This window comes from Leptinotarsa decemlineata, unplaced genomic scaffold (assembly GCF_025532065.1).
Source record: "Leptinotarsa decemlineata unplaced genomic scaffold, Ldec_3_MD MMD2_P_RNA_scaffold_5, whole genome shotgun sequence".
Classification (NCBI taxonomy): Eukaryota; Metazoa; Arthropoda; class Insecta; order Coleoptera; family Chrysomelidae; genus Leptinotarsa; species Leptinotarsa decemlineata.
The window spans coordinates 8,394,018-8,407,791 of record NW_027412532.1 but is presented as its reverse complement, the minus strand read 5'-3'; the positions used below and the strand labels follow the sequence as shown (position 1 = coordinate 8,407,791).

Genomic DNA, 13,774 nt, shown 5'->3' with positions numbered 1-13,774 from the left:
CAGCTGAAGTTTCAACTTTTGGACAGCTTGTATTTTATTTCACTGATGGCAATTTTCCATTTTTGGATAACTTGTCGATCTAATCTTTCAAGGAACACGCGAACATCTATTTCTGTTACGTTATATCTGGATTCTGTTTCATGTCGAATAAATAGTACATGTTTTATTCTTGTTTCGAGTGTCACATAAATCTCTGATAATGGGTAGAAAAGTAATGAGTAACGTAATACACCATGCAAAGCGAGGGTCGCTGACCATATACGTTGGTGTTTCTTTGTTTGTGAATAAGTTAGCACAGCGTTATAGTCTCAACACTCGAAAGAAAAGAGTAAACTATCTCATGCTCATGTTTATATTTCAAATTATTGTTCTGAGCACTTGTTGTTTAATTTTCACTTCCTCTCCAAGCTATACCTCTTTGGGACCAGTTAGATCACGTAGCCTTCTGAAAATATCAGTAATGGTTATTATGAATATGGATTCCTCGAAAAACGATGTATTATTTTGAGAAATTATAATTTCCAATAATATTTTGAGATAAAAAGAAGTGAAAAAGTTGGAGGAAGGAATAAATAACAAATTTCACATTTTCAGTTTTTTATGATAATATTGACATGCGTTTCCCATTTCAAGTGACTATCTAAAAATACTCCTAAATATTTGATAATTTTGGTAGACAAAATTTCAATTCGGGAAGTACCTATTATGCAAGAGTGTAAGCTTATTATATTCTGGTAAATGACTTTCATACGACGCAAATTGAAAATAATGAGTTTTATCATAGTTGATTGTTAGTAATTTTGTATCAAACCGATGATAATTTTAGGAAAATCTCCCTCAACCTTAGCTTTCACGTCTTCCCACGATGTATCAGTATAAATAACAGCGGTATCGTCTGCAAAAGTTAATATTTCCCCTTCATGCTATGGAATTTTTTCAGAAATTGTGGGCATGAAGCGCGTGGCAGCGAAGTTCTTCCAAAATTGCTGAATTTTGACCAATTTTGACGTCATTCAACAATTCCTGAGTATCGCTCAGGAATTGTTGAATGACGTCATAACTGGTGACATAATTGACATCGAAACCAAAGTCCAATCCTCTCAATGGAAGATCCCAGGAGAGCCACAGCCAAAAAAGCATGCCAAATTCCATCAAATGTCAAGGTTTTGCTCACTGTTTTCTTCGATTACCGCAGTGTAGTTCATCAGGAGTTTTTGTCACATGGTCGTACGGTCAGTAAAGAGTATCATCTTGAAGTCATACGCCGCTTGCGAGAAGCAATAAGAAGAAAATGCCCGGTATTGTGGAAAAACAATTCATGACTTTTGCTTCACGATAACGCACTTGCTCACTTGTCATTGTTTGTTCGTTAATTTTTGGCCAAAACAATCACCGTAATCATGCCTCAGCCACCGTACTCACCAAACTTGGCCCCCAGCGACTTTTTCCTGTTCCCAAGATTGAAGAGACCTATGAAAGGACGGCGTTTTGCGACGATTGAGGAGATAAAAGACGAATCGCTGAGTGACCCCGAGGACATACCAAAAAGTGCATATCAGAAGTGCTTTGAGGATAGGAAAAAATGCTGGCACGAGTGTATTACATGTGAGCATGTGAGGGGGACTACGTTGAAGGTGACAAAATATAAATTTATCAATAAATAAATATTTTTGGGGAAAATGAAAATTCACCTTATTTTTTGAACAGAAATTTTATTAGCGAAGCTCAAAAAATTGAAACTGCAAATTCAATAAATTAAACCTCACATGTGACATAACGTGAAGATTTTCTTATATACTGGAAACTAAGCAACACGCCACTGTTTGAATATGAACGGAATTCCACTAAAGATGTTTTTGTTGACAATTTCCAAGAAAATATACGCTTGTTTATTTTGGATTTGCTGAACATTATTGCTACCAATCTTTTAAATGATCGAAGAACCGTTAATGGTACAAAACAATTTGGTTGGGAAAATTCTTCGAGGAACTTTAAACAACCTAAAACATGGCATCAGTGTTTATAATTACAACGCCAGCTTCTACCCAGTTGACTCGTATTTCTGCGATTCATCACCAAATAATTTTTTGTCTCCCAAAGTCAAACATGTAAGTGGACAAAATCGCTTTCGAATAATCTCAATGTATTCATATTTTCAAGAATTACATTTTTTTGTGAGATTTTCATTGAAAAGTTTACAAAACCGCAAAACATGTTCCACTATAAAAAAGTTTCCTCAGGCATGTTCATAGATTTGAAGCTAAGTATTTTTATATTTCAATGCTTCATTTCTGCTTCGTATTTTTTCATATTAGAGAAAAGCCACATTGCAGCTGTTTTAACCTTATGGACAGGAGCATAAATCTCAAGCGAATCTAGAATGTTGCTGTTGAAAAATATCAAAATATCGGTTACAGTCTTCAAAGTGTAGATAAAATACCCATTGACTAGGTCCACTCCATGTGTAGAGACAATACGTCATGTCTGGTTTCAGCCTCATGGCTTTCTGTGCCTCCAGTGAGCATCTTTTTCGATGTTGATTTCAGGTCAATTTGGAGTATCACTCATAGATATTTCACCTGTTCCGATATTGTGCCTCTTCACCTCGTAGATTCAGAGGTCCTATGCTCCCTGTTTCCTTCTTCATCGGTTATCTACTCATAATATTCAGGACCTGCCGCATAGGCCAGTACTTGGTATCCATTATGGTCCAGAAGACATAGTAACTCGTCCGTTACAAAGCTCCCTAATACTGGTGATGGAACTCCTCTATGAAGATATTCCTTTGCTACTTGTGCCACTTCTTTATGCCTGCCTTGCTACGGATAGATCCACCCACTTTTGACCTAACCTAACCTACTTGTTTCACTACTATTTCTCCCATAATTGTCACTCTGCGACATACAGTAGAGATTCAATTTCTAAGATATTCCAACGAGTCAGATGAAGTGCGATACTCTTTGTTTTTGATGTCCCCATAAAAAATCAAAAGGACTCAATTCGGGTGACCAAGAAAGACATCCAGAGTCATCTTTTGTTTCTATTTCCAGCGATCTCGAAATCTGTCGTTTGAATAATCATTCACATTTCGAGAGTGATGTTCACATCACTCACATGGTAATGTTTCAACATTACCATCTTGTTGAAACACAATCTCTTCTTCATGTGTGCAGGATCGTTCTCTATAATAATAGTAAGACCTGGAAAGATAGTAATTTGGAGTAATGCCAGGTACCTATCACCTGTTCAATTTCCAGGAAGAATAATTTGTCCAAAGGGGAGTTTCTGAAAATACTAGCCTACACTTCCAACTCCTGAGTGTTTTGGGTGTTCCTCGTGAAAAAATCTGCAATTGTATTTGGACCAGTAATGACAATTGTCGTGACTAATCACCATTTTCCATTCGCCTGAAATATCTGTTAGGATGTCGTTGTTTGAATGAATATCCTGGCAACCACATTTCCTCGTTCATTATTTTCAAAATACAGTTCATCTTTTTCTACCCTTTCCAAAATTGGGTATTCTATAGCTGAACACTTCACACCTCGATTAACAAGACAGACTGTACCTATATGAATCATTTGGCAAGCAAAAATTCGACACTTGCTGAGTTTTAAAAATTGCGAATTTTTTCGAAAAAATTCAGTTTCAAGCAGTTTAACTTTAAATTCCTCATCCCGCTGGTCCAATGATGAGGATAATCATCGCATTCGTGATTACTCGTAAGAATACAGCAGTAGCGAACAGCTACAACAAAATTAGACCAGTGATACATTCTACAGTCAAAACCCATGGGCTTAATGGGTTGAAAAATATAGACAACACCTGTTTAATGAACAGTGTAATCCAATGTTTATCAAACACAAGATGGTTACTAGAATATTTAAAAAAAACAACTTGAAGTATTTCCGTATTTTCGGGAAAAATTTTTTCCTTCGCAATCCTGCTTCAATGTCAACTCTGTATCCAAGATTTTTACTTGGGTATTCATGAAGATAATAAATATCGACTTTTGCTGACGTACAGAAGCATATGTTTTCATACTTATATCGAATTTGATATGAAAACCTTTTGGTGGACTTCCGCTTGAATCTAAATCCAATTATCGTTGCATTTGACTTCCCACAGTGTTTCCTGTGGTTTGGGAAATTTGCGGGAAACGGTTGAGATAACATTTCCAGAAAGTACGAGGACTCGCGGGTTTAAATGTTTTCCTTTCATTTAAGTTTGAGACCAAAGTAAATATTCTGCTTTACATTTGTATACAATAAAGTATCATCTCTAAACAATTGAGAAAGTTATGGAGTTGTGTTTCGATGTGGAATGTATTTTATGGTTCAGTTCCTTGATTGTTGATTATTCACTGTGCCTAGTGAACCATGCAGATTTTTATTTCTTGTGTTGTTGTCTATTGGTAATTTACGTAGTATCTCATTGGCAATATAATCGTTTATAAAAGGTAGAAAGCTAATAAAAATGATTATGAATCAGATCAGAAGGTCTCCATAAAAAATAAAGTGTGAAGCGATTCAAATCCAATGTGAGCGCCTTAAGGATTTTCCTGTAGTGCTTGTGTTCAGTCTTTAAAAAAAATCTTCCAAACCTTAAGAAAATACCGCCATCTCCTGGGCTTACTGTGTTTTCATTTCCATTTTAGCAATACTCCAGTTCCCTGCACTAGTTTGTCTCATGTTGAATGTTTGTCATATTCTTCTGTAAATGATGTAGGTTGTCCATAAACTACTACTTACTTCCTGTGATCCAGTGCTCCACATTCACATAAATTATGAAGAGCTATTTCTTTGTTGCATTGTCTGCATGTGAGGTCTCTGTTATACGAAGGTAACCTCTCAATTGGCAGTATCCAGTGAATTGTTCTGAGACGACTCCGGCTTTGTTGAAAGAATTTTTTAGTCCTCAACAGTTTTTCATAAAGGTTTTCCCGTGTGTGTTTCCAGATATATTTTTTCAATACTCTCCATTTTCTTCATCTGGTTGTGTACCAACAATTTTGGTACCTCCACAGCGTGTCCATATATAGACCAAATGAAGTTGATGATCCGTAGCACATGTGATGCGCTCATTTTGTTAAGGCCTAGAATTAATATTCCTTGTGGATTGCAAGATTGCTTAGACCACGACCTCATTGCAAAGGAGGGTGCTGCAAGCAGGTTCATCGGACCAGAACCTGTCATTGGCATCGCTTTAGGCTTTGCCAAACAAAGATTGAACACCTGAATGCCAAGAAGATCTATGTACTTCTGGCAGAATCTTCCAGGATTGGCAAACCACAAGGTATTCATTCGAAGCTTGATACCAAACAGTTGTTTGACTACAGTAGGGATGAACTACGATGTCTAACAGGCCTTCTTACAGGTCACTGTCATTTGAATCATCATATGCCAAGACTCGGACTGTCGGAAAACAGTCTCTGTTTGGAAAAATGATGGAACAGCAGAGCACATACTTTGTGCCTGCTCCGCTGGGAACCGAATCAGGTTTTTAGAGTTCGGCAGAGCCGTACTCTCACCATCCGACCTGAAAGACCACTCACTTTGGACCTAACCTAACCTAGTTCCCTCACTTATTCCAAAATTTCTTTTTGTCCTCCCTTATCACAAGACCTATAGAAGGAAGATTCAAGAGTGTCTACAATACAGTTGTTGGTGTGGTTTTCATTTCCCAAACAAGCGAGTTTTTGTATCCTGCTCAGTTTTTTAATGGCAGTTATTATTATAGTTCCAGTCAGTTGATATAAATGTTTTCTTTCTTTACAACAAACTAAGTTGTACTATTTGAATCACTTGAGAAACCCGAACCATTCTACTGAGCAAACCAGTGTTCTGCCTTTTTTTTAAGACAAAACACGATCCTTAAGACACTCTCAGAGCGGTGCCTGTGCGAAAGTAGCGATTCACATTGGATTTGAATCGCTGGAGATTAAATCCATTTGAATAAACGTTCTTAGGAAGTTTATTCCACAAAAACCCAGTTCTCCAAATGAAAGAGTTTTTAAAAAAAGTGAAATTTGAAGTGTACTAAGTTGAACCTCAAAACGATGAGCAGTCACAGTCCGTCGCGTATTTCTGATATAAACCGCTCTTGGTGGAATCAAATGTGCCAAGTGACTTGAACACCTCCCGTGACAGTATCTGTAGAAGAGAGGCAAATCTCCAACCTTTTTTCGATGTTCCAAGCTATCAAGGTTGCACGTGATGTTCGCGTCTCCAATCAGGCGAATGACTCTTTTCTGGATGGAATCTAGCAACTTCAGGGTATGTTTGGGGACAGAGCTCCAACATGAGTTCCAATAAGTCGTTGATATACAGTAAAAAGAGGGTTGGAGACAATATGGATCCCTGAGAAACACCAGTGTTGTTGGTGAGATATACATCGACGGCCACTTGCAGGGAGCGTTCTTTATGGACGCTGAAGAGTCAATTACTTGTGAAATTATGTCACTGGAAACAACATTAAAATACAAAACAGTTTCCTACCGAGATTTCCGAAATTTCAACCAAGATGATTTTTTCAATGATATCCACCTCTTTGATTGGGATAGAATCTTTCACTTCGAAACTGTAGAGGCAATGGTAGAGTTTTTCACCACAAACACAACAATTCTTTTCAATGCCCATGCCCCAGTTAGGTCTATAAGAACAATAAAACCGCCCGCTCCATGGCTTCCCTTTAACATCAAGAAAATGATTAAACTAAGAGATAAAGCTCTTGGAAAGTTCAAAGTAACCAAATCTCATAGAGACTGGACGAGCTATAAGGAACTCCGTAATTATACCACCGGGGCAATCCAACGTGAAAAAAAGCCTATTTAGAATTTGTTTCGAGAAACGGAAATTCCAGTTTGATCTAGGGGACTCTAAGAAAACTTGAAATTTTGAAAAATAAACACAACCCTAACCTTTCTGCGGATTTACCAGATCTGAATCAAATAAATTTCCACTTTACAAATATTATTCATCCTGCAAAATCTCATCATCATGAAACACTCATTGAAAGAGATACTCAGACCTATAATGGACCTACTTTGAATTTTCGCAGAGTGACACCACTCCAGACTCAACAATACATCAGTGGTTTGAAAAGTAACTGTGCTGGATCTGACAACATTTCTCTAATTATGTTAAAGTATATTGAAAATTATCTTATCAACCACATCACACACACATTCAATTCCTCTATAGAAACAAATCATTTTCCTTCTGCACGGAAACATGCAATTGTACTCCCTTTGCCAAAATGTGAGAATCCAACTGAATTATCTCATTTGAGGCCAATTAGCAAACTGTCTATCCTATCTAAGGTGTTCGAGCGGATTCTGAAAGATCAAATTGATTCTTTTGTTTTCAATAATAATTTAATAACAAATGTTCAATCTGGATTTCGTACATTCTATAGCACCACCACCGCTCTTGTCAACATCACCCAAGATTTATTCAAAGCAACTGATAATAATGAAGTAACTGCCATGGTACTCTTGGACTACAGTAAAGCATTCGATACATTAGACCACAATATTCTTTGTAGGAAAATGTCATTTCTCGGATTTTGTGAAGGGACTGTAAATCTATTGAAAAGTTACCTCAGAATTCGGACTCAGTCAGTATGTCTGGATGGAAAGTGTTCTAGTGCGTTACCTGTTGATTATGGAGTACCTCAGGGCTCTATCCTTGGCCCAATTCTGTTCTCTCTATATATATCTGACTTCCATAAAATAATTGATAATTGCACAGTTCATCATTATACAGGTGACACTCAGTTATATCATCGATTTCCTCCAAGTAACTGGCAGGTGGCAATGGAAAAAATTAACAGCGATCTACAAATGTAACTGGATTTATCTATAGCCCATAACCTGAAATTGAATTCTGAAAAATCTCAGCTGATACTTTTTGGCCCGAAACACAAAAGACGGTAAATTGAAGGAAGAATTGAAATCCAACTTGGACATGACTTACTACAAACAATTACAGAAAGCAAGAACTTGGTTTTATGGCTAGATGATGATCTGAGATTTCACAAACATATAAATTCACTTTGTCGTAACTCATACAGTATCTTACGTCAACTCTATCAAAGTAGAGATATTATTACTTCCAAATTGAAGTTGAAACTTTGCGAAACCCTCATATTGTCTAGTTTAGCATATTGCGATATAATCTACGGGCCTGCTTTGATACAAACTGATGTAAATCGCTTACAAAAAATACAAAACAATTGCATTTGTCTTTCTTATGGTGTGAGAAAATTCGACCATATATCCCCCAAGTTCGAGGAGTCAGGTTGGTTACCGATTGCTAAAACCTGGCACTCCTCATTCACAAAAAGCCAAATTATATTTATGAAAGATATAAAACTTCCAAATCACAGAATCATTCGAGGACACGAAACCGTCACACTTTTATTATTCCAAAACACTCGACAGCCTGCTTTTCTCGTAGTTTTATTTACAACTCTATCAAACAATATAATGTTCTGCCCTGTGAATTTAGACACTACTCCATATATAATTTCAAGAAAAAGTTGAAAACATATCTGAAGTCTTCTGGATAGATAATATATTCATGTTATGCCTTGCTCGTATGGTTTTTCCTTTGTCTCACTTTTGTGTATGTTTTGCTTTATTCTACCTTATTTAAGCTAAATTTACTTTGGAATTTATAACCTTTGTTTTTTCTTAGTCTCACAAAGATTCATGAACCACACACTTACCAATGTATACTAGGTAATTATTTTTATATTTCTATATAAAATATGCTATCCTCCAGGTAAAGTTGTGAAACAGCTTTGGCTGAACTTCGCCCTCTCATTGATTTTTGTATTTACTTCTTCTCTATAAACAATGTATGTCAATGAATAAAGCCCATTTATTATTATTATTATACACAGAAATGATCCGACAAGCCATAGCATCGAAGTTTGGCCATTAAACCCTCATGCCACACACGATCAAAGGCCTTAGAAATATTAAGCGAAATAGCTCTTGATTCTCCATGTTTCTCGATTGCGTTATTCCAAATATGGGTGACATACGATAGATCGATAGATGGTCGCCTGTTGATCTTTGTTTCCGAATGCCATATTGATGATCGCTCGAGATATTGAAGCCTTCTGAATATTTGAGGATATGGTGGTTTACGGCGATTGGTCTATTGTTATTTGTAAGATTTTTCTTGCCCTTGTCGGAAATAGGCTAAACACGAGCATGCGAGTTTATTTGCGCACTTTTCAAGTACGATGATGGGCACTTCATCAGGGTCAGACGCTTTGTTGATATTGAGCTTGTTCCTGACTAGACGGCATTGTAGATTCTAGTCTGGGAATAGTGGGTGGTACCTTTCCTAGTAGAACGACTGTGGAGTGGGACGCAAATTATTTAGCTATTAGATTTGCTTTTTCTATGGCGGTTATTGCAATTGAACCATTCGCTTATGTTAGTGGTGGAATTGTGGATGTTGTAAAGTTCTGATTAACAGCTTTAGCTACCGACCAGAAGGATCTAGACCCGTTGGGACTGGCAAGCAGTTTATCCTAAAATACTGGCTTTTTGATAGAACACGGTGAATTTTCGTTACGGTCCACCTGCATTAAGAAACTCTTATGCAATACTGAGCAAGGAAAAGAGCCGCAGCACACTCAAAACGTATAGACCAAAAAAAAAAACTAAAATCCACCGTAGTATTTTTTGATTTCAAGTTCACAACAGCGATAATCCTCCTGCGACATGCTGCATGCGGCGGCAGGGGCTCTTATTTCTTCGTTTCGACCATAAGCGAAGAGCCAGAGTAAGAGTGGATCGGAGTAGACTCGGTCGGATCGGTGTGAAAGGAAACTGAAAATAAATCCCCGATCGACTCGCCAACTCGCGACGGACGGTCAGTGGTAGCAGGACGGGCGATCGAGCGTGAACGATATCTTGAAAATAAGTTAGTTCCGAAGATTTGCTGGTGTTTGTTTTGTGAGAAAAATTTGCCGGATGCTCCACCTCTCGGCGAGGAATGCGAGATATTAACAGGTAAATTATGTCGTTTGATTTGATTGGAGCCTGATTTTGTGTACTTTTTATCGTGTTGGTGCAATAAGAGATATTTTAATATTAGTGTTGATTCCTGCAATTGGGTTGTGAAACAAGGAATAAATCAACTTTTTAAATGGTTTCATGTAGATATTGCATGTATTTTTTTGTAATTTCTCTTTGACAGCAATATTCTACTTGATTCCGGAGATTCTTAAATGTCTGAGACGTGTAAGAAATTAACTTTGGAGGATATTTGAATATCAGATAGTGTGTGTTACCGAATAGTTCTGATTATTTTGAAAATAAGGCTTGTTATTTGAAATGGATCTCCCGGAAATATACAGACTCATTTTTTTACTCACTTGACCTTAATATTTTTATTCCGAAAAAGCTAGAACCTACTAGATCTGTTAAAGTTGTGTTTTTATAGGGGCAACAAAAATCATGAATATCAATGGTCGTTTTTGAAATAATCTAATAAAAATAATTGCTGGATTTTGTTCGAAGAGATTCTTTGAATAAACAGACGACAATTGATGTACCTGTTATGAAAAAAATCTAATTTTCTGATGGTCAATTATGGAGTTCCTCAAGGGTCGCTCTCGAGCCTACTACGTTAATAATTTATGTAAATGTAATGTTGTATATAGTCCATTTATGACAAGTTGACTTAAGGGTCACACTAATAGGTGGTTCCACTTATGTCTCGCATGCGTTTACGCAGTTAATTTTATCAAGAAGTCTTCTTGGTTCTTCATATTTTGTTACAGTCGAAAGGGTACGGGAAGAGATTTTCAACCTGAACAAAATCAAGATGGATTTCGTCAGATTTTGTTTCCAATCGAGGAATGCCTATCCGGTACTGATGATGCCTAACAGGCTGAAACATCTGTCTACCGGTGGCTCTTAAATTGATATCAAATTGGGAATGAACAGAATAGTACTTATTTATCTGGGCTGTCACAGAGAAAACTATTTGTTACATGTCAAACTCTCCTTCGTCAAGACAACTACAATAATAAAATAATATATTTTGTAAAAATATAACGTGAGAATAAAATATAAAATGATTTGAAAACGAACTGAAAGAAAATAACGAAATTTATAGAAATTTGGTTTTTTTAATCATTGAGTGTTTTTCTAAAAATTTCGTGTGCAGTCGCCCTTATGTGAAGTAATGCGACGACTGCGAAATCAAATGTTTGTCCTGTATATATGTTTCAGAATTTAGAACAATCCATACAAGAAATTTTGTATGCTAATTTGGATTTTTGTTTATTTGAAATTGGAACTTTCAGTTTACTATATGATTCAGATATAGTAGTGACATTCGTTTTGGAGATTTTGAAATCATTTTTTTGGAACACATTGATTAATTTTGGTGTTAATTCGTGAATGTATAGAGAAGGTATAACGTTGTTCACCTTCTTCATTTTTTTGAAAGTTTATTTTATCACAAAATAAGATTCTCTTTACTGAAGATATATTCATAAGAATATTGCCAATATGGAACTCATTCAGAATTACATGACTATTGCACAAGGAATAATCATCATCTGACATTAACCTGTATGTATGCTCTATACATCATTTGGGTAGTATTCTCCTTGATTTAAACTTGTTCAATAAACTTCCAGATGAGCTGAAAAATGTAAGTCATAAGAAACTTGGAAAACAGTCAAATATATTAACGAATATAGACTTTGTCACCTGTATTATTACAAGAATGGGTTGTCATCTAGGTAAATTTTGCTGCTGGTATTTTTGCTTTTGAACATACTTTTTCAATTATTTTCATTTTTTTAGTATTTACTCATTTGTGTCCTTTTTTTCTGATAGTGTTACTAGAATTGTGATAATTCCATTTCTCTTGTACTGATTCATTGCGTATTTTTAGGTATGTATTATTCATTGTGACTTGCTGGAAATGTTTTCTACGTGAGGTAGTGAAAACAAATTTCTATATAACTTTCAGAAGAAACATTTTTTATTGTTCCATGTATACTTCTTATGTGATATTTCGTACCATCATCAATTTTTTAAATAAAGACATCAAGACATGTATTTCATGTCGTTTAATAATAATAATAATAATAATAAATCGGTTTTATTGATAATACAAAAAAAAAACAATACAAAGATATATTTGAAAATGAAAATAGTGTACAGGAGATTCTGGTACTCCTTGGCGAAGTCTAGCTCAAAGCTACTCTAACTCAACCAACAAGCACCACTCCATAATGCACGCAAACATACAAAAATAAAAGCAATTAACAGTGATGGTACCACGAAATGAGAACCATAAATAAAATAATAATTTGTGATTACCTTCTAAAGATAGTTGATAAATAATTTAATTGAATTGATCTGTTGTCTAAAAAGTAAAAGTTGACATTACTGACTATCATAGATATAATTTTTATATTTGTATTTGAATTTCCTGATATTGAATCTCTTCAATTGCTCAGGCAATGAACTACAGAGTTTTACAGCACCAAAAAGAAATGATCTCTGAAACTGTGCAATGCGATGTTGTGGCATAGTTAATTTGTTTTTATGTCTGATGTTTCTTGAGTGAATATTTTCACGCAGAATTAGTTTTTGTATTAAAAGAGGAGAATGGGGAAGGGTGATCAATTTATGGACAAAACAACCCAAATGATGAATCATACGGTTTTTCATATTGAGCCAGCGGGAGATTTTAAAGGCTTCAGAAATTGAATCATACTTACGAAGTCCATAAATTAGGCGGCAACAAGAATTTTGCACTTTTTGTATTCTTTTTTTATCTGAATCATATAAGTATGGCCCATATATGAAGTCATAGTAGTTGAAATGGCTTAGCACCAAACTATCACAGAGCATTCTTTTTAGAGGTTGGCTCATAATAAAACGATTACAGTATAACAGTTTCAGTGACATATAAGCTTTTTTCATTAAATTTTTAACGTGACTAGTAAATCTAAGATCAGTGTCAAGCATGACCCTTAAGTTTTTAGCTGTATTGACAGGAGTCAAGATAGTATAACCTAGTTCTAAACGGAAATTGTTTTCTGCAAATTTACGATTCTTCTGCGATCCAAAGTGCATCATCATTGTTTTATTAGGATTAATTTTCAAATCATGTTCACTTGATAGCCCATTGATCAAATCAAGATCAGTGTTGAAGAGATTTTGTGCCTCAGCACACTCATCGATTTCAAAGTGCATGCATAATTGTATGTCATCAGCATACGCCTGTATTTTACATTTCTTGATGGACGAGATAATGTCAGTAGTATAAATGATGAACAATAAAGGTCCCAAAATGGAACCCTGTGGTACTCCTGATAGAATATCAAGAGGGAAGGAGTGATGACCATCAACAACAACTTTTTGAGATCGACCAAGTGAATAAGACCAGATGAGAAATAAGGCAGCACTATCAAAACCATAATATTTGAGTTTCATGCAAATCAGCTCATGATTGATGGTATCGAATGCTTTAGAATAATCTAGTAGTACCAGAGTGCTAATCATTCCCTTATCAAATCCCTCAACAATGTCTTGTGTAACAGTAGCAAGAGCTGTAGCCGTGCTGAAACCCTGCCTAAAACCACATTGCGATGGTGATAATAGATTATTGTTATTGAAATATTCATTAATTTGTAAATAAATAACTCTTTCAAAAATTTTACTCATGGTTGGAAGTATACTGATAATTCTGAGATCAGAATAACTAGCTGGATCATTATTCTT

The 13,774-nt window shown here is 35.7% G+C and overlaps 1 protein-coding gene across 7 annotated transcripts in view; it reads left to right on the top strand.

Annotated features, from left to right (window-relative positions):
- The window catches only part of LOC111509348 (beta-1,4-glucuronyltransferase 1), a 166,563-nt gene that overhangs the window by 37,510 nt on the left and 115,279 nt on the right, over window positions 1-13,774 (top strand). For 2 of the 7 annotated variants that reach the window (XM_023165071.2, XM_023165070.2), the window contains exon 1: window positions 9,801-10,033. The exons of 3 other annotated variants lie outside the window; for them this stretch is intronic. The gene's annotated coding sequence lies outside the window, so the exon portion shown is untranslated. Of the gene's footprint in view, window positions 1-9,800; window positions 10,034-13,774 lie in introns of those variants that run through there. 2 more of the 7 variants (XM_074169472.1, XM_023165074.2) reach the window with 1 other exon arrangement.